Source organism: Numida meleagris, chromosome 14 (assembly GCF_002078875.1).
Source record: "Numida meleagris isolate 19003 breed g44 Domestic line chromosome 14, NumMel1.0, whole genome shotgun sequence".
NCBI lineage: Eukaryota > Metazoa > Chordata > Aves > Galliformes > Numididae > Numida > Numida meleagris.
Window position 1 is genome coordinate 10200961 of NC_034422.1, and position 19482 is coordinate 10220442.

General features: G+C 47.6%; 1 protein-coding gene across 3 annotated transcripts in view; it reads left to right on the forward strand.

The window, feature by feature from the left end:
- TAOK3 (TAO kinase 3) overlaps positions 1–19482 on the forward strand; it is a 71325-nt gene continuing 51843 nt past the window's right edge. For all 3 annotated transcript variants that reach the window (XM_021412392.1, XM_021412391.1, XM_021412394.1), the window contains exon 1: positions 1–24. The gene's annotated coding sequence lies outside the window, so the exon portion shown is untranslated. The remainder of the gene's footprint in view (positions 25–19482) is intronic.

Consider the following 19482-nt stretch of genomic DNA (forward strand, 5'->3'; position numbering starts at 1 on the left):
CCCGCAGCCGCCGGCCGGCACCAGGTGAGGGGCGGCGCGGCGGGGGGCTGGGGCCGCGGGGCCGTAACGCCGTGCGGCGATGGGAAGTTAGGCGGGGAGAGTCCGGAGGGCACGGCGCTGCCGTTCCGCCGCTGCCCGGCTCCGCTCGCGGGTTTGCGGCGTTCGTCAGCTCTGCGGTGCTCGGAGCGCCGCGTCCCGGTCTGCTGGTGGCCGTCGGTTTAATGCGTGGAACCGCAGAGCACGTGGGTGTCTGTGCGGCGGAGAGGGCTGCTCCGCTCTGCTCCATCGCTTTCAGAGCTGCGCTGCTCCTGCGGCAGACGGGCGCTGCTCCGCGCTTAGCGCCTGCTCGCAAACTTTGTTTCTTAACGCTTGACCGGAGCTGACAGCACGGTGCTTCGTGCGCCCGCCGTCCGGCTGCGAGCCGCCCTGCCCCGCGTCGCTCCGTGCTGCCTGCAGGTGCTGTCAGGTCGGTGTTTCCTATTCGCCACGCGGTGGGTTGTGTAAGTCAGCGCTCAGCCCAGCGGAACGCGAGCTGCCCTGCTCCCCTCTCCCCAGCCCCAGAGCTCGTTCTCTCGTGGATGTGCTTTGACACGGCACGGGAAAGCGGCGGGGAGGGGGGGGGGGACGGGTGGGGAAGGCAGCCGAAAAGATCGCTGGATGTCACACTTATTATTTCCCGGCTACTTCCTGATTTGAAGGCCGTCGATTCGAGCAGGGTGATTTGATTGCCTTCGGCTGAGCGCTGTGCAATCAGCGCGCGGTTGCGTTGCGCCTGCCTGCACCGTGCTGCTGCCGGGGGTGGCTCAGTGTGCGCTCCTGGCACTGCCCTCTTATCGCTCTCTGCCATCGCACTGGTAGCTTTCTTTTTCCTTCATTGGGTGAAGCGTGAGTTAGAAAGGGCCGCTCTCGTAAGCGGATGGCGCCTGTGGATGAACCTGTGGATATCTTTAGGAAGAAAAAGGGAATCTCTCTCCCTGTGTAACCTCTCTGACTGCTTCACAGGTAGCAGGCGTTCGGGCTTCGATCTGCTGCGGCCGCAGCACAGCGCATGGAACTTGATTGTATGGCACGCACCTACCTAAAATCATCATCGGGATTGCACGTCAGGAGCTGTAATCTGTGTGAGCCTCAGCTCCTAATTAATGAGGAGGAAAGCTGAAATAGAAATTAAAGTAAATTAATGGGGTGTGGTCTTCCATCTCTGGAACTATTGAAGGGTGCTGGAGATCGGAGTGCCCTCCTCATAGCTGTGATGCCATGGGAGCCCCCACTGACTCTTCCTGAAGCCCCGCTTCACAGCATTAAAGGATCACACTTCCAATGTGATCTGTCGTACTTACTCTCTTGAACTATCCAACAACCTTTAGTTTGTCAGCAGCATGAAAGATGCGTGTCTTTAAGGATCAGTAGCTTTTGCTCTCAGATTGCAAAAACCTGGAGTACTTACGGTACAGATAGATACATAGTGAATTCAAAGAGATTTTGGAAATTATTTTGTCTAGGTGTCCTGGGTAAGCTTGTCATACTGAGGCTGGCAAAAGAATGCATTGGATCTGGGCATTTTGGAAGTTTTCATGTTTATGTACTCCTCCCGGCATTCGCGTTGCCTTGCTGGACTTTCCCTTTGTGTAAGAAATTGTTAGTTTAATTTGTAGGGACAGGGAAATTTCACATTTAATATAGGGAGCTTACAAAACAAGTTTGTCCGAGTTGTTAATGAAGCAAGCACTTATTCCCTTGAACAGGTAATAGCTTGATGTTGATGTAATTACAAATTTTCCCCACCCTGAATATTAGGTCAAAATGGACTCTGGTTTATTTCAGATGTAATGAAACCAATAGCTACGTGGGAACGCGCGGTTGCATGCCTTACTGCTTAGCTACCGGAGGCTTTCAAATAAGGGCATTCTCACAGTTGGGTCAGCATATTAATTTCAATCTGTCCTTCTAAGCATCGGTAATTAGGCACAGCTGGAGCGTGGGGTTAATTGGGTGAAGTTAGAGCACCTAACTTGCTCAGATGAACCGATCTTCATCGGTAGCTCCTAGTGAGCAGCAAACTCAGCCTGAGTTGTGCCCTGTTCTGCTGCCACTTGCTAGTTGTGATGCTGGAAGACCCGTGAGTCCGAATGAATGCAGCTCCTGCGCAGCGTGTGCGTTTCCATGTATGTTAAGCAGTTCAAGATGAAAGGTTTTATGACTTCCAGATACCGTTGCTGTTTGATGAGCAGGATGTCCTCGCTGGAGTGGAACTGATGAATGCGTGCCAAATATTTGTGCACAGTGACTCCGCTTCTGGAGGGCTGCAAATGTTGTCTTCGGCTTCTCCAAGAAAGTTCTATTTCCTTGCTTTAGATAAGTGATTTGAGAGAACCTTGCACGGAATCTGCCGTGAGATTGAGCCAATTGACTTGGGGCTGCCCTTGCACGCTGTGAGCGTTGAAGCCAGGTTTACAAGAATATGGTCACTGATGATTCACGTTGAGATGATGTTTTCCTTCTTTATAACGGAGCATATGGCACTGCTTAAAAATGTTGGATGCGGAGCGCTCATTGGATTTGTTACGCAGCAAGAAGTTTGGATTTTCAGCTGAGGAGAAAGCTTTGTAAACAGCTCGGGCTGCTGGGTTGTGTTGTATGCATTGCGTCGTGGTGGTAAACTCTGAAATAGTTCCTTTAAATGAAAACAGCATTCTTATAAAACCAGTGATTGCCTCGACAGTTCCGGCAGCCTTTCAGCCATCGGGGGTTGTCTGTTACGGATCGGTCTTGTTCTTTCGGATGACAACTTAAAAACTGAAATCTTTGGTGTCTTATGTGGGGAGCGAAGGCGTTAAGAATGTGTGAGTAAATGGTTTTCTTCCTGTTTCGTTAGCCAGAACATCTTCCTTCTGTTTCGTCTTTGCATGACTTAGGGAAGTTTGGTTTTTTCAGTGCTATGGGTGAAGGGAGTAAACGCACACCTTGGTTCTATCAGTGCACAAGGGAAAGTGTACGGAAGTGCAAGCAGATACCATAACTTCCAGCCCTGGGTTTCCTGGTGCCCTCCTGCATTTCTTAACTATTCATTTTTCGTCTGCACCACTTTGGCTGTGGCTTTGTAGCCCTCACTGTAACATAGCAGAGCTCACAGGTGCTGCGGTAATACTCATAACAAATCCTCAGCTGTAGGAGTACGTTTATTGAGCTTTTTCAGAATGATTCAATTAATGAACAGACTTCATGGCAAATTTGGTGCTGCTGATGTTCGTTCTGCATTTACTTATTCTGACTGAAATTTCAGTGTGCTGTAACCATAAGGGGGAAAGAAATTGACATCATTACAAACTGATCATATCTAATAAAAGGAAGTGTTATCTATAGTTGAGGGAATTAACTAATGACCTCTTGTTACCATCACCGTCAGGATCTCAGATCCTCCCTTTGCTTGCCTCATTCTTAGTCACAGATTGGAAGAGGAAAACAGGCTTTTTTCCCCTCCCAGCTCTTAGGCAGTTTCTCAACTTCGGATGAACTGATCAGTGACCTAAACGATGGGAATAGGCTGAAATTGGGAAAATATTCCCTCTTCGCTTGCAGAACATACTGCCTCTATTAAAACTCGCATACCCTATCAGCCTGCTCTGGGTCTCAGTTTTAACCTGGGTAGAGAATATGTTTTAAAACCATTAACTAAAATTTACTTCAGGCTATAACATTTTTGGTGTCAGTGATGGTTGGGGTTTCGATTTGAACTTTAAGCTTCTTTCAAAAGACGGGGGAAAACACAGGTCTTATCTGGAAAGTCTGTGAGTGGCGGAGCAGATAAGATAATTGAGACCTAAATGTGAGCTGGGATGGAAACAGCCTCTGTTAAGAGTCAGGTCTCATCCACTCCACACAGCCGGGCGGTGCTTCAGTGCATACTAATGCCGTCAGTTCCCTCGTCCTGGGGAGGATGCGATGAATTTCGACTCTTCTGCATTAGGAGCTGAGCCTTCAGCGGAAGCATGAGAGGCATGTTTCCTTCATACCAGAGCTGTTGGGTTCATTGTGAAGTAGACAGCCTAAAAAAGGAGGGCTTTATGTCCCCCCTAAAGTGAGGAATAGAAACAAAAAGCGTTCCAGCATGCTCTTCCACAGGGACGGTTGTTTCTCATAATTGCCTGTGTGAATTCATCTGCTGCTTCCTCCGTGTCAGGGTCCCCAGTGGAGGTGACAACCTTCCAATTTTTGGCTCTTCTCGTAGAGGGAGAGCTCCTGTTCTGGCTGTGGAGGTGCTATGGTTGGGGCCTGGGGGTGGACAGGAGGTAGTAATGCAGATATCTACAGTTGGAACAAAGGAGTAGCGATGGGAATTATTTTTTTTTTATTATTTTTTGCTTACTCAGTTCTGAATCAGATCAGGCTTCTCCAGAAGCAGAGCGTAGGGGCTTCCCTGAGCCCAGCAATGGTTCTGTGACAGCATCGTGCTGCAAGAAATGTGGTCTGGGAACCAGGCCTGTGGCCCTGGTAGCAGCTGTAACCCAGCACAGTGTCTTTGTAGCACAGTGTGAATGCGTCACAAATCAGAATTGTGTGAGAGCTGCAGAAACGCCCGATATCCAGCAGGAGCGGTTCAAATCCTAGCTATCACCTAGGGTGATAGATGAGGGCAAATCTCGGGTGTGCTGCCAGGGGCTCTGAGGTGAGGCTCCTCACCACAGCCATCACCTCAGAGTAAAGCAGGACTAAAGCTGCTGACTGAATCTTGTGTATTGTTCCATTTTCCCGGGCACCGGGTGATTTCAGAAGGGCAGTTGAGGTTTTTCATCAGATGTCCTGCTTCTTGGCATGCTGGGCCTACCCCAGGGCTGCCAGGCCCAGAGATGGGGAGCGGGGGGCCCAGGTGCTCTGCTGTGCACAAGGTCAGCTGCTCACAGATACCTCAGCAAGACTTGTATTCAAATGCAATTTATAAGAGCAAACTAATTACTTTCTTGGTAATGATGGCCTCTTGGCTGATGACGGGGCTGGAATCTGGAAGATCTGGATTCTGTGTGCCACCGCTCAGCTGGGTATCCACAGGGCAGTCGTTTGCTAGCTTTCTGCCTCCATGTTTTTTATCTGTATTTAAATGGAGTTAAAAAAAAAATAAATGTTGACTAATAGCTGCCTCAGAAGGCTGTGAGAGCACAGTCAGTAGCCTCATGCTGTGAGATTGGCGGAAGACACTGCCGGAATGTTCAAGAGGCTTATTATGGCTGAAGCCTTCTCAAGGGGAGGACTGGTTCCACCTGGGTTGTTGTTAGAGCGTTCATTATAGAGTCTTAATAGCTGAAGAGATGATAGTGGCTGCTCCTGCTTCGCCCTCAATCAGCCAGGGTAGGTGCAGTACCAGAGTGCTGTGGAGCAGGACCCAAGCAGATTCATTGGGGTTTGTGTCCGCCCAGAGCTCTTCAGTTCTGTTTCATGACTGGATTTGCATGCAGGTCAGGCCATAGCCTCAGTGAATTTTGGCAACTTGACATAGCATGATTGCTAATTCTGCCACTAGCGAGCCCTCAGTGCCTTCTTGCTGAAAGCAGTACTATATATTCTGCTGAAATTTTCCTTTGTATCTGCCTAACTCTTTATCTGCCCTGTTTTCAGTCAGGAATTTCTCTATTTTCTTCAATTTTCAATTGGGCAACAGAAATTCTGGTGCCTGGTATTAAGAGGTGTAAAGCAAATGTAAAAACCTCATAAGATTTGGCAGCCTTCAGGCTCAGGCTGACTGAGGGGCTGTCTTCTGACAACCTGTGACACTTCTGTGCAGATGTTCCCATTGTGGTTTTTAATTTATTTGATAGCATGTTTATAAACTCTCTGCCAGAATTGTATCCCTTCAATAAGTGCTGTAACAAGCATCTATGCAAGAAAAGGAGAAAGCCTATTCTAGGGAAGACTGAATATCTTATGCTATTAAACTTTAGTAACTTTCTTGAAATTCAATAGTACTATGCTCTTGAACTCAAGATGGAACCTTGAAATGTGAGGCCTAAATCTAACCTTAGTTTTATTTGCCTTGGGGTTTAATCTCTTTGTGATTATATATGTAAACTGCTTTCTACAGCTTGGCAGAATGTACTGATTAAAATAGAAAGTCAGATTCCCACTAACACTTATGCTTCAGGAGCAAGGGTTCTGCATTTTGGGAGCATGAAACTGACATCTAACTCATGAGGCTGTAAGTTAGTATGAATTCAAGCTGGTGCAGGTGTTAATGAAAACCTGTCTGCTGGAGCCTCTCCTTTGACTCGCCGAGCTGTGTGGGCACAGGTTGGTGTTGGCAGGAAGCTGATCCAGCTGCAGAACATCCATACTGTGCAGCAAACCCACTGGTCTTGGGATGTGAAAGTTCGGATGCGGGAAGAGGATGGGGCTGGGAGGCTGCCATACTGCTTGGTTACACCAGGGGAGTTCTGGGAAAACAAACAGATAAGGCCCCATACGTTGCTCAGTTTGACTTGCTGAGTTAGTTGAGTGGTTTTGCTTTCCATTTCTTCTGCATGAGCCCGCTCTGGCAGTATCTGTGCTGTCAGGGGCTGCAAGCTGCATTAGAAGACTTGGGTGAGAAATCCCTTTCTTGCTCATGCTTTGTCTCATTTTCTGAAGTGTTTTTCTATAGGAGACCCAAGTTTGAAGCTTTGCATGCAATATTTGCACCTGCATTTTTTAGAAGGGAATCTATGTTCACCTTCCTAACATAAACAAGGAAGGGCTTTTTTGAAAGGCTGACATTCTTTGTTGCACATTCATAGTTTTATAGCTTAGGTAGAAAAAGTATCATGCCATAGAAAGTAGGGAAAAATGAAAGCAAAATGCTTGTCTTGTGAGCACTGCCAATATTGACTGGATGATAAGTAAGCAAACAGATACTGACAAATGCAGCTTTATTTCATTCTTTAGGTATGTGATGGCTTTAAAAATGCTGGGGCATGGCACTGTGTGCTGGGACACAGGTGAAAAATTGTTTGTAAGTACTCAGTCCTATGTGTTCCTGAAAGGTGAGGATTACTTGGAGTCTATAAGAATTGGCCTACAGTTAGAAAAGGAAGCACCAACACATCTTAATTTCTTTCAAATAGTCTGTTTTATGTGTACAAAAGAGGACAGCTCGTTTGCTCTTTCCTTTAGTGAGCGGTGCGGCGCGGCAGAAAGCTTCCCATTGCCAAGCACACCTGGCTTCCAAACACAGTGCTGGGAGGACGCCTGGCTGCTGGTGGCAGGGCCTCCCCATCCACAGGGCGCCTGCAGCTGCTGTCGGTGCAGTTGTGGGTGAGTCTCAAGAGTGCAGAGAGAGGAAGTCGAAGAACTTTCGCGTTTGTGATCTCTGTCTTCCCGCTTGCTTTAAACGCAAAGGGCAGCTTCATTTGCGTCGCCTTTCGTAAGTTTAGGACCCCTGTGAAGGCCAAGCATCTGGATGAAGCTCCCTCTGTATCATATGGTGTTCCTGGAGCTTGAAAGCTGCACAGGAGCTGGTGGGACCGTGGACGTGACGTTACTGCGCTCATCTTGGCAGCCTGGCATGGGGAACTTCCTAGTGCTGACTGCCAACACCGCACAACCACAAGCGTCTGCTGGTACTGTTGGTGGGAGGGGGCTGTGGGGCACAATCTACCTCCTCTGGTGGAGGACTGATTTAAGGAAGCTGTTGCAAAGCTCACACTGAGCTGTTCTTAAAAAAATAATAACAGTAAATAAAGTAAAATGGGTATTTAAAATCAGGCTTTTGTCCTTGATGGTTACTTAGAGGCCAAGGAGCAGCATTTACCTGCAGTAGTGAAGGCTGGGCTCCTGAGCAGCTGCTTTGTGACAAGTGGCATCCCTCTTGGGGGGGTGATGGAGCTTCATAGCCCGGAGCCATCTCCTGGGCTGAGTGAGGTTTGAGTTGTGTTTTTCAACATCAGGGCACAAATGACTGTTATATGCCACTTTTTCTGTTCTCTCTTCGTCTCAGGGGACAAGCCGGGCAAGGTGGAGGGATTTTTCTGTTCATAATAAGTGTGTGCTGCCTCTGTGGGCAGGCAGGGCAGAGAGGAACTCATTGCCTTTGGACTGCAAGCTGGCTAACCTTTTGGAGGCCCTTTGCTTCTTTTGCACGTCTGTTTGGTATCTGGGACCACCTTTTGAGAGCAGCGTGTCTCCTGGGCAGTTGAATTTTACTTCTGTATCAGCCTAGGTTTACTTTTTTCCTCTCCCCCACCCACTGCTGCTGCCTTCCTCTTTTATGTTTTTGGAAAAAAATATGAAGACTAAATATACCTACAAGTTGCATGTTCAGGAGGGTTTGGTCTCTGTATGACAGAGCAGTTAGCTAAAGGAGCTTACATTCTACAGTGGGATGGGTTACTTCATGTTTTGTTATTTTTTTAATGAGACATCCGGGTAGAGAGAGCAAGCCTGGGATGAAAATTACCATTCTGTTTTGTGAGCAGTCAGAATATTTTTGGAATTAAAATATTATCTGAAGCTGAGTAAATTGATTTTTTTTATTTTTTATTTTTATTTTTTGTATGAAGAGCCTGCTTTGTGTAACTGCTGGGGCGTGACTTTAAATTCTGGGCAGGACTTTGTGGCTTGTTAGCATCAAGTTCAGCTTCTGATGTTGCAATGAAGAAGGAAGTGAGCATGTGTGTGCTTGGGGAGGGGGAGGATGAAGCACTTCTGCCTGGCCACATAAGGTGGGAATTGCAGCTGGCTGGTTATTTTTAGCTTCTAACTCGTTCTGAATGTGAATCTTCTAATCTTCTTCTTTTTTTTTTTTTTTTTTTTTAAATCAGAACGTTTGGTAAATGAGGCTGTCGGTCAGATTTAAAGATTGTTCTTTAAATCTGTCTTCACAGCCTCCAAAGCTGTGGGAGTGGGCGTGATGTATTTTGCAAGCATTTCTGTCTGCTGTTAATTTTGCAAGTGTTCATCCATAGCTGTGGACACAAGCATGGTAGGGACTGCAAGGAAAGGTGGGACCTCACAGGTCAGCTTCTGGAGTTGGAAAAGCACATAAGCTTCACTGAAGGAAAAAAGTCAAAGTAGTGGATCTGGATCTGGCTTTACTCCCTCCTTGCAAAAACATGCAACAATGCAGTTAAAAGGACTTTTCATGGGTAGGAGGGAGAGGTGGAAGATACCATCAGTTTCCACCAGCGTGTTTTCCAGTCATTCACTGTGATAGTGAATCTTTTGTTGGGTTTTTTTTGTGTGTGCTCATGCTGACCTGAAAAGGGCTGTATAGGATGTTTCCATTTTAAGCTCTTCAGCATAATGGATGAATAAACTCACTCTTCTTATGTTGGTTTGTCGCAGTAGGTGAGCTTTCCTTCTTGGGATCAGCCTGTTTTGCTGTACTGGCCTCACACATCCACCCTCTGCAAACTCTTCATGCGCTATCAGAGCACTGATGGAAGAAAATGTTCTAACCATTTTGCTTCAGGGCTTCAATGTCTTAAAATGTGCCGTTAAAAATAACACTTCTTTTTTTTTTTTAATGCATTCAGCAATGCTTTCCTGGCTCCATGCCTCTCCCTCTATGTTATGTGCCATTAATGCCTACCAAAACCCAGCAGCGCTGAGTTCTGCTGACTTGGGCTGTCTCATGCAGGCTTGGATTGGCTGTGGAAGTCTGAAGGCTCCTAATCAGAGCGTGGTTTCCTCTGTCAACACAACAGGTGTATCCCAGGTATGAGTTTTCCCCTGTATTGCTGAAGCATCTCCTTTCATGTTGATCTTGAAGGACCTGCTGCCCTCACTGTCATTTTCCTCTTCTTCAAGACCAGTTCATTCACTGAGCTAAGTCTGAAAGAAGTACAGGAGGTAAATGACATTTCTGGGCAAGAAAAGGCAGGGGTATGTAGAATGGCAGTAGCTTTTTCAGAACCTTTGTATAGTAATCAGGGCATATTCCTCTGTTTTCAGAAGCAGATGAATATTTTATCCTCATTCCTAAATTATATGCCAAGTAATGCATTTACTGAATTGAATCAAGAAACCTCTGGTGGTTCACATGGATATGTTGAACACCAACTTTTATCTGCTGGTGCATATGCACTATGGCAGCTAATTGAGAAGCTCTGCTGGCTGTATTGGAACTGCCTTTAACCCGCATCCCAAACCCCCAGAACTCCCAAGGACAACTGCATATCAGAAAACAAATACAGTTTTGCTGTGGGATGTGTTTGAATAGCTTCTGAGCACTGGAACGTTGCTGGTTTGCAGTTCATTTTAGTTGTGTTCTATTTTGCTTGGCAGTCAGAAACGTGCTTGGGCTGAGCGTGGTGCAGTTGGCTTCTTGTGCTGCTCATCTCGTTCCTTGTCCTCAAAGCGCACGCGCTCTGTCCGTGCCTGTTTTGGGAGATAGCACAGCCCCGTGAAGGACACTGGTTTCTGTAGCCTTTAACATCTGTCAGGTTTGTTTAGCAGCTGACTTGGGTCACGCTTGGAGATTTGCAGGGCATTTGGTGGTGTTTTGACTGTTAGTTTATCTCTCCCTCTCAGTCAGGCCGTTCTCCTCTGCTAGTGCTGATAGCAGCGGTTGGGATGCTCTCGCTGCGGGTCTTTGGGGTGCTGACCTGAGGTGCACGCTTAGGTCCTTTTGCCCTCAGTTTTTGGGTTGGATGCGTGATTGATAAGGCTGGATATTTGCCCATACTTAATGGCAGAATACTTTGACAGTTCTTACGTAGTGGTGGGGCTTCCTATGCTCAGCTCACATATTAATTTTCAGTCTTGGTCCTGACACCTGAGTTAGAGGCTTGGAAACTATTTCACACTGCTGATGATCGCTGATCATATTTACTGTATAGCAGTTGGTTAGAGGACATCCACGTGGCAAGCTGTGAGATAATTGCCTGCTGTGTTATTCTTGACGTGCCATGGAAGTGGTCTGGTCTTCTTGAGAAGGGCTCAGGAAGCAATAATGGACATGAAAAATCAGGGCTTGTTGTCACCTGGTGACCAGAGGTTTGAATGATGCCCAGGGCTGAGAAGTGGTGGTCTTTGGAGTGTAGGACTTGGCAAATTACTTCAGTTGGGTTTTTTAAGAAGCACTTTGGTGCTGTATGCGTTCTGGAAAAGGGGAAGAGGAGCGGCATAGGAGAGCACTCTCAGTGGAGAGTGCTGCTTTCCATGGAACAGTGAAGCTACTTACAAGGCTGCGGTTTTACCCTTTACAGAGAGGAGAATAAGGCAGTGTTGTAGGCAGACTTGATACAAGCTACGTAATTGTGCTTCAGTTATACACACTTCTTGTATTAGCGGGATTTTAATGCACAGGTGTCACTTTACTGGAAAGGTGAAAAACACATGAACGTGACTTCCTTCTTGCTGAGCCTGTCTCATTTAACAGCTGCTTGCTAGCTTTCCTTCACACTCCCAGAAATCTGATTGACTGATCTGTTGGGTTTTTTTTTCAGTTTTCCAGTAGTATTTCCTGTATCACGGCTTAAAATATGCCAGGGCAGACTTGCCTCTGTTTGCCTAAGCTGCTGCCCCCTCCCCATCTACTGCACTCTCCTGTTGCTTCAGATAATTTGGATTTTTGGAAGTCAGGAGGGGCCTGGGATTTGAATAGATTTATGTGGGTAGAAATGTTGGTTATAGTTTTCGGATTTTGCATCTTTGCAGATTGCAGCAAGGAGCAAGACACTAGGTTTGTTAATGGGGTTGTGCGGTCATCTTTTGAGTCTGCTTTGGGATTGAATCAGTGCTGCTTTTACAATTAGAGGCCACGTTTCTCCTGGAAAGAAAGGAAATACTGATGTATTTTTACCTCCATCAGAACTGAGACCAGCTATATATTGATGTGATGCGTGCCTGTGCCTTTGTTGCTACCAGTTGCACAACCCCCAAAATTCGCTGTGAGCGTTTGCAGAGAGCTCCAGCTCCTACTTCACATCAGGGGATACCTGGAAATCCCCTCATCAGAGATCCATTAAGGAAAATAAAACATCTATAAAATCACGGTCTGATAGTGGTGAGGGGGTTCTGTGAGTACTGATGCAGTGCAGGTGATGGAGCTGACAGCAGAGCTCTTGCTTGTAGCACTGATTTCAGAATAAGCGACTTCTGTAATGGAGTGAAAGTTTCCAGTTACTCTTTTGAACTTGCTCCTATACTTCTGGTTGCTGTGCTAATTAAATGCTTGTGCTAATACCTAGCGCTCAGCTGTTGACTTCTGGCCTAATTGAGGTACTACTGCTAATTTGTTACAACAGCGTTAAAAACCATCCAGCTGTGGTGCTGCGTGGAGCTAAGCTGTGTAGAAATGCGTTTTGGTTCATGCTCAGCCCTGACCTGGGAGAGCTGCTGACTTGTCTGTGGTTGTACAGGGAGCCTGGACCGGGCTGGAAGTCATTCAAGGTAAACCCATATTTACTCTTATGGACTGTTGGGTGGGCATAGGTTTTTTGTCCTCAAAACCTGAGGATTTAAACACATTTTCCAGTCGCTGATGAAAAATTGCAAATCTTTTTGTGTCTGATCTTCTGTAAGCAGCTGTCCCTCCACGTAGCTCAGCCTCAAGGTAGGGCTGGTAACGTTTTGTTCTTGGTGGTGGTGGATTTTTCAGCTCACTCCGTTGGTCAGTGAGGATGTGACTTTCAGGCGTTCGAAAGCGAGGTGGAATTTCTCTTGTCCTCCTGGATTTTTATCAGGCCTAGTAATTCAAGAAGGCCATCTCGTACTCCCTGATGGAGAGCCTGCAGCTGCTCGGTAACTCTAGGAGCCCGCGGGCTGATCTGGAAGTGTTATTAGTTTGCCACTAGCACAAAAGCGTTGGAGCTCTTGTTATCGGGTTAGAAGACAAAACCAAAAACGTTATCTCAATGCTCCAAGAGCGTATGAACCTTCATGTCACTCTGGTATCTTCCTGTTTCCTTGCAGCTGTGGAATTGTTTTGTCGCTTGCGCTTGTAGCGAATGAGGTAGTGCTTTGGAGTGGGGAAACTGGAAGGTCAAGCGCAGCTGAATCCCTCGTAGCTAAAATTGAGGCTGGGGTTGCTGAGCTGAGATTGGTTAAAGTTTGGGGAAGAGACAGATTCTGTAGGAGGTAATATAGCTACTGACACGCCATGAAGATACAGGCAAGTGCTATGGGGTGTCAGAGTTCTGCTGGACGTTTACTTTCTTCCCTCAAAATGCCCTCAAACTCATTTAATTTCTTTAAATTGGTTTATTTGTTCCAGCCTCTTCCGTCCTTAATGTATCTTAACAAAATTTATGCCGCCTTCAAATGAATCTGGATGATGCTTTCCCATTCCCAAAATAATTTTGCTAATTGCAATCTCTTCTGCTTGAAATCTGCGGTCAACATGCCTAATACAATGTGTGTTTATGGAAAGAGGATATTTCTGCTGGCTTGTGTGGGTGTTTGCACGCTCAGATCGTTGCTGCAGCCATTGGCTGCCTAACTGGTTCCTAGAAAATAGAGGGGAATTTCGTGCCCTGACTCATCTCACAAGCAGCAGATGCTACCTGCTCCCAGCGCTTGGATGGCAGCTCCTGCAGTCTCTGTAGATATAACTCAGTGTTGGGGACTCAGAAATATACTGGGGATCATCTTAATGATTGCACACAAATCCCTTATGAGGAGCGGATCGTGTCCGTGCTGTGCCGTGGTGTTTCTGGGTAGCTGCAAGCGTTGGCTATGGGAGGAGCTGGTGAGAGCGGTGTCCTTGCCTGCAGGCTCGCTGCTGGGTGCCTGCGCAGGGCTGGAGGAAGGCTGCGGTGGTGGCTCTGCGTCAGTGGCACAGCGACGAGGATGTGACAGGGCTGTGCCCAGCTGGGGTGGGAGTGGGGGTGGGGATGGCAGCTCCAGCTGCCCCATTGCCTCCGAGCAGGATAGCGGTGGGAGCGGCTGTCCTGCCAGCTGGGCTCGGGGGAGATGAGGCTGCACGTGATGGTGTGAAAAGCGGTCTGTGGTACCTGCACTGTCCTAATAAAACCAGTGCTGCTTCAGAGGTGCCTGCTCCTTTCAGCACGGAGGTCCGGGATTCCCGTGTGGGCAGAGGTCTCCAGAAAACCCCAGAATGTCACTGGGCTGCTGGTTCATCCAGACCCACGTGTCATGGGTTGGCTTGCCGAGGGGAGAGCCCAAAGCTTGGGGAAGCTCTAGTCTGACCGTGGGGCAGCTGGGCTCTGGGCTCCCCCATGGGACCTCAAAGGCCTGTGGCCATCCGTGTGCTTGCAGAGAACTCCCTGGATAGGTGCTCCTGGCTGCCCAGCTGCTAATAGTGGCTGCTATGTAGTGAGGAGCTCAGCTCTTTTGTTTGGAAACACCAGGTGAGCAGTGCGTGCCTTACCTTGGGTACGGTAAGTGCCGCGTTTCTATGTGAAAGTTTGTTTCTGAGCAAGGTGTGGTTCCTGAAGTGATGATTCCTCAGCACAAGGATCACAGTGACCAGATGAACACGAAGCTGGGTGCTTGTTTGATACAGAACAGCCCATCCTAACAGCTCAGCGCAGCTTCTGCACTGGGTTTCTGCCCTTTCAAATAGTAGGAACTGCGTGTAAAATTCTGGGGCTCTTTGCAGATCCCTGTGAGGCCTTTGTGTTACTTCCAGTTATACATTGGTACTATATATCGACTAGGAAGACCCAGAAAACATATTTTTCTTCGCCATTTTTCTCACCTCTGATGTCCCCTTCTAGCAGCAGCAGTGCCCTGCTGTGCTCTGAGGACTTCTGGAGCTCTGAGCTCCTCCAGGGGCTGGGCCTGACGTGGCCATACATAAAACATTGAATCAGGAATTGCTTCCTTACTGCTAGAATTTTTTGTTCCTTTCGTTGGCGGTGATATGCCCCCAGTCTGGGAGAGAGCTGCTTTCATTCTCTGAGGTTCTCAGAAAGATGTGCTTACAATGAACTCGTACAAAATAACGGGTCTTCCAAGCTCGCTGCTATTGAGAAGCTGTCACACAATAAAAACATTGTGCGCTGCGGTGATGACGTGATGAGAGGCTGTAGAATCAGCTCGCAGTGTTTGGGGCAGCTTGTAGTTTCTTGCCAGACAGATAGAAAATATTGCCTGAAGAAGGTCAGTCTTCTGGCTGAGGTATGGAATTGGATTTCCGTAGTTTCTCTGCTAGTATTCCCTAGGGTTCATTCTGCTGTTTCCCAAATCCACAAAACGGGGCTGTTAATATGGACGGGAGGCACCAAGAGCTACAGCAGACGTTCAAAAACTGATAATTCCTTCATTTATTCATAGAGCAGGCAGCGTAGCTCTTAAAAATTTGATCAGATGCCAGTTCCTTCGGTGGCCGCTCTGTTCCAAAACCTTTTTATAGCTGTGCTAACATCTCTGAAGACTGTTGGGCTTAATTAATGTTTAAGGCTCTTGAACAGAAGACGGCGTAAAAAGGGAAAGCCAATTGGTGTCTTCTCTCTGGGGTCAGCTGTGGGGAACCTTTTTCCCAGAAAACAAACATTTCTCTTGTGTGTAAACCTATTATGCCGCCTAAAATGAATGTTCTGTGTGGTAGCATCGCAGCTTTTGACCAACGCTCATGGTGGGAAAAGGACTCCGGTGCATCTTAATAGAAAGCAGAACTGGGACAAAGTGACATAAATGAATGACTCCTGACTGAAGTCCAACAACGTGGCCTGCAGGGGAAGATGCTCTTGGCAGGGAAGATCCTGGTGATGAAAGCTTTACTGTAGCGGTTAAGCTTTAGATAAAAACCTCATGTATTATTTAATCTCCAGTTAGGCTTTTTTTCGCCTGGTTAAAAAGGTAACAAGTAGGGCATCGAGATCCTATCAATGAATGAGCTTCAGATGCTGTATTCAGCAAAAAAAAAAAAAACATCTTGGCTTTCAATAGAAGAGCTTTATGGCATGAGATTTAAGATTATCCTGTGATACTGAAATTACACGGCCAGGCACCTCGATACCTTTCGCTTCTGTTCCCTGCTCCAGGTCCTCTCAGAGGGGAGAAGAGAGGGCAGCCTTGCTTTATGGCTTTTCCTATTTTTGTTTCATGCATCATTACCCCTTATGTTCATCCCTTGTGTAGGCTGCCTTTATTTTTGGCATACCTTCACGTTGCTGCCTTCCCCTACATCTGATTCTTTCCATTCTTTTCTGCTTTGCTTCTGCTGCCTTTTTCCTGCAGCTGATGTGGGATGCTGTGCTTGGGCCACGCAGCGTCTCTGATCCTTCGTAGTGCTGTGATGTTAGCACTGCTGGCATGGCTTTCTGCCACTGTATTCGGGCATCCCGATGCTCCATTTGCCTTTCTGCCCCCACACACTGAGCAGATGTTCTCGCAGCGCTCTGCAGCAAGCCCCAGGTCTTTTTCGTGCGCGGTTGCAATTAATTTAAAATTCAGCAGCGTGCGTGAGGAGCTGAAAATATTACTGTGTGCTACCCTACTTTTCATAACATGCATGTCATCAGTCGCTGTTCTGCTTTGGGCTTCTTTGAAGCCTGAGCCACTCGAGATGAACCTGGCTGTGTTCTTAACATGAATTCATCACCTCAGCCATGAGCGTTGTCTGTAAGTTACATGGCTGCAACCCATCCAGTGTTGCTAAGTTTAATAAATCCAAGTCTATGACATTGCTCAAGATGCCTTCCCCAAGATGCTCGCCAACAAAATGGTGACAGTTCATAATCACAAGTTATAATTAGAGCAAAAAATAACACTCAGTCCTATTTTACAGCAGTTTCTAAGCGCTCTCTTCTCCCTCTTGGGTAAACCTGGGTTTTGTGGCTCCTCTACCATTGTGATGCACATGTTCCTGCATAGGCTGCCCATTCCTTGGGTGCTGCTCACGTTGAAGGACAGGTATTTCTAAATTATTCTTTGGAGTACAGGTCGTCTTTCATTCTTTTCTATCCTTCGTGTTATATTTTCTAGGTTAGTTAAGTCTCTGTCTGTTCCCTCCTGCCCCATATGTTGTGTCACTGCTGTCCCCAGAGCTCCTTTGCCCCTGCAGCCTCCTGCCCTGTTCTGTCACCTCTTGTTTCTGGGCAGATGTGCCATAGTGTGCTGTGATTTAGGCACTTCCCATACAAGCTGGGTGAGCCCTCGGTAACTCTTGGCCCTCCTTTCACCGCAGCTTTCTTTCATCGCCTCTGTAGGTTTTCAGATGTTTAAGCCCAGCGACAAGAGAATGTAATTTAGGCTTTGAGAGTAACTCCTGCTATCGAGATCCTTGGTGTCTACTGGGACATCAGTTCATTGTCACTGCAAATCGCAGCAAACAGAAATGCACTCATGTTCTTTGCTAAAAGCCTTTTGTGGCCAGGGGGACGGTTCCCTGACTTCACTGCTGGGGCCGTAGCTCCTGGCACAGCCCGCTGCACGGTGCTGCATCCCCTAAGTGTGCCGTTGCCATAGGGATCTGCCTTCCCTCGTCCTAGAAGGACTGCTGGCTCCTGGAGCCGGGTCAGCTTCCCCGCAAGGAGCCCATCCCTCATTTTATCCTTACTTCTCCGATCGCCTCGATCGGAATGTACTTGAGATCTCAGCTCGGAAGATGCGTGTACATGAGGAGGTGGTACGTAAATGAGCAGCTTGGATTGCGAGTGAAGAGTGGAGTTCTGGCACGCTGTGGTTGGAGCCAGACCCACGCTGGCGTGATGGGGCAGCAAGCTGTCCTGTGGCATCTCCTTCTGAAATGTTGGGTGTTGCTGCGTGCTGAGGCCAGTGCCTTTCCTGTCTGCTTCACATTTAGAACTTTGTAAGCTGCTAAATGCCAAGAAATTGGCATTCAACCAACATCGAGGCCTGTTTTGACCTGATAAATCCCAACAAAGTAACGCTGAAATCACAGACGTAGACCTGTCAGCGATCCTGTTATTGGAATCCATGTCTTAGGGTGCTGCGTGTCCCCGTGTAGTGGGAATGATGGCACAGTGGGGTATGATATAATTTCAGTCTTAACTCAGAGTTTTTGGTTACTAAAGCAAAATAGTTGTCTCGGTTCTGCAGACTTTTATCTTTTTATTAACTTTTTTTCCAGTTTTATTCCGGAACTTGTAATGAATATGATTGATAACATATCATTTCTTCTCCCTTTTTTTTTTTCCTGGTGCTTATAGTGTCCGTTACGCTCTCCTGCTCTGGTCATCCCAGGCCCCACCGCAGGCTGCAAACTGCTGTCGTTCTGTGGGCTTTGCTTTCCCAAGTCTGCTCTGTGAGTTTGAGAAGCCAGGGTTTCTGATGGCAGCAACTTGAAGGAGTTACTGTACCCTTGTGCCTTGTACACTAGCAACACAATTATTTGCTTTGTTTGCTAGTTAAGTACACTGAATTAGCAAAGATGGTAACTGTATACTAATTCTAGGAAAAGATACCAGCTACAGGCTGTACCAGCACTGAGTGTCTGATATCTACCCCAGAACCTCCTCATGGAGAGAAGACAGCGTGTTGGCTTCAGGCTGAGGTATTCAGTTCCTTGTGTTGAGTTGCCTAGAATTGCTTTTCTTAGCACAGAAGCAGAGGCTGGAGCTTTCAGCAGAGATGCTCCTGTAGTTCCCTTTGAGATTTTTGGAGGGCAGCGACGGTGGAAGCGGTTCCTGCCCCCGCCTGTCTGCTTCTGTTTGCAGGGATGGTTGTGGAGCAGGGCTAGGGAACAAACGTGGTCAGAAAGCTCTCTGCTCTGGCTGGGTTATTGCGTGACTCAGCCTCTGGGTGCAGCTGGCGTGGAGGGGGGGCTGCTGCCATTCACCAAATGCAGATACATCTGTCTGCAAGTCCTCGGTACTCGTCAGGCCTTGCTGCGTTCGGATGAAGGTATCCAAAGCATCCCAGGCACAGATGGGCGCATCGTTCAGTTAAGTTACAAGGTGCGTTTTATCTGGATTAGTCAAAGCTGCTTAAATGGCTGCAGGGCTGAGCCCTGTGCGGTAGGACTGCTGGGTACGTGAGCCATGAGCTGGGCTGCCATCAGCTGCAGGGCTGAGGCAGTTCAGGAAGGGCTTTGGGTGCATTCAAAGTCTTGGGTCTGGATGAATGTGCGTTAGGTTAGTTGGGCTGAGAGCACGGCTCGGGCAGGAAGCAGAGTGAAATGCCCACTGGCATCATTCACTTTTGGTGGTACGACCAAGTGCTGTCACATCACTCAGCGGCAAGCTCCTAAACCTAGAGAGGGCTCCGGCGAGCAGCGAGGCCCAGGAGCACAGATTTCATTCTGAGTTTCTGCGTTCTTTGGGTGACCTTGAGCGGGTTTTGTTTCTCGTGTTATCAGCCTCAGGGCTTCGTCAAGCCGGGTGCCCAGTGTGGCAAAGCTTCACTTCTTTGCGTGGAGGAAAAGCAGTGCGGTATCTCCTGCCTCTTACCGGGTGTTCATCCAGTGCTCTTCTCACAGAGTTTAAGTGCTCCCTCCTTGCCTGTGTGCAGTCATTACACGGCGGTGACATTTTGGACATGAGACATCCATATTTTGCTCCTGTGTTGTATCTTTTTATCGCTAGCGCATAAAAAATGCATGCGCCAGAAAAGAATAAACTAAGAAAGCCGGTGGGTAAGTCATGTAAT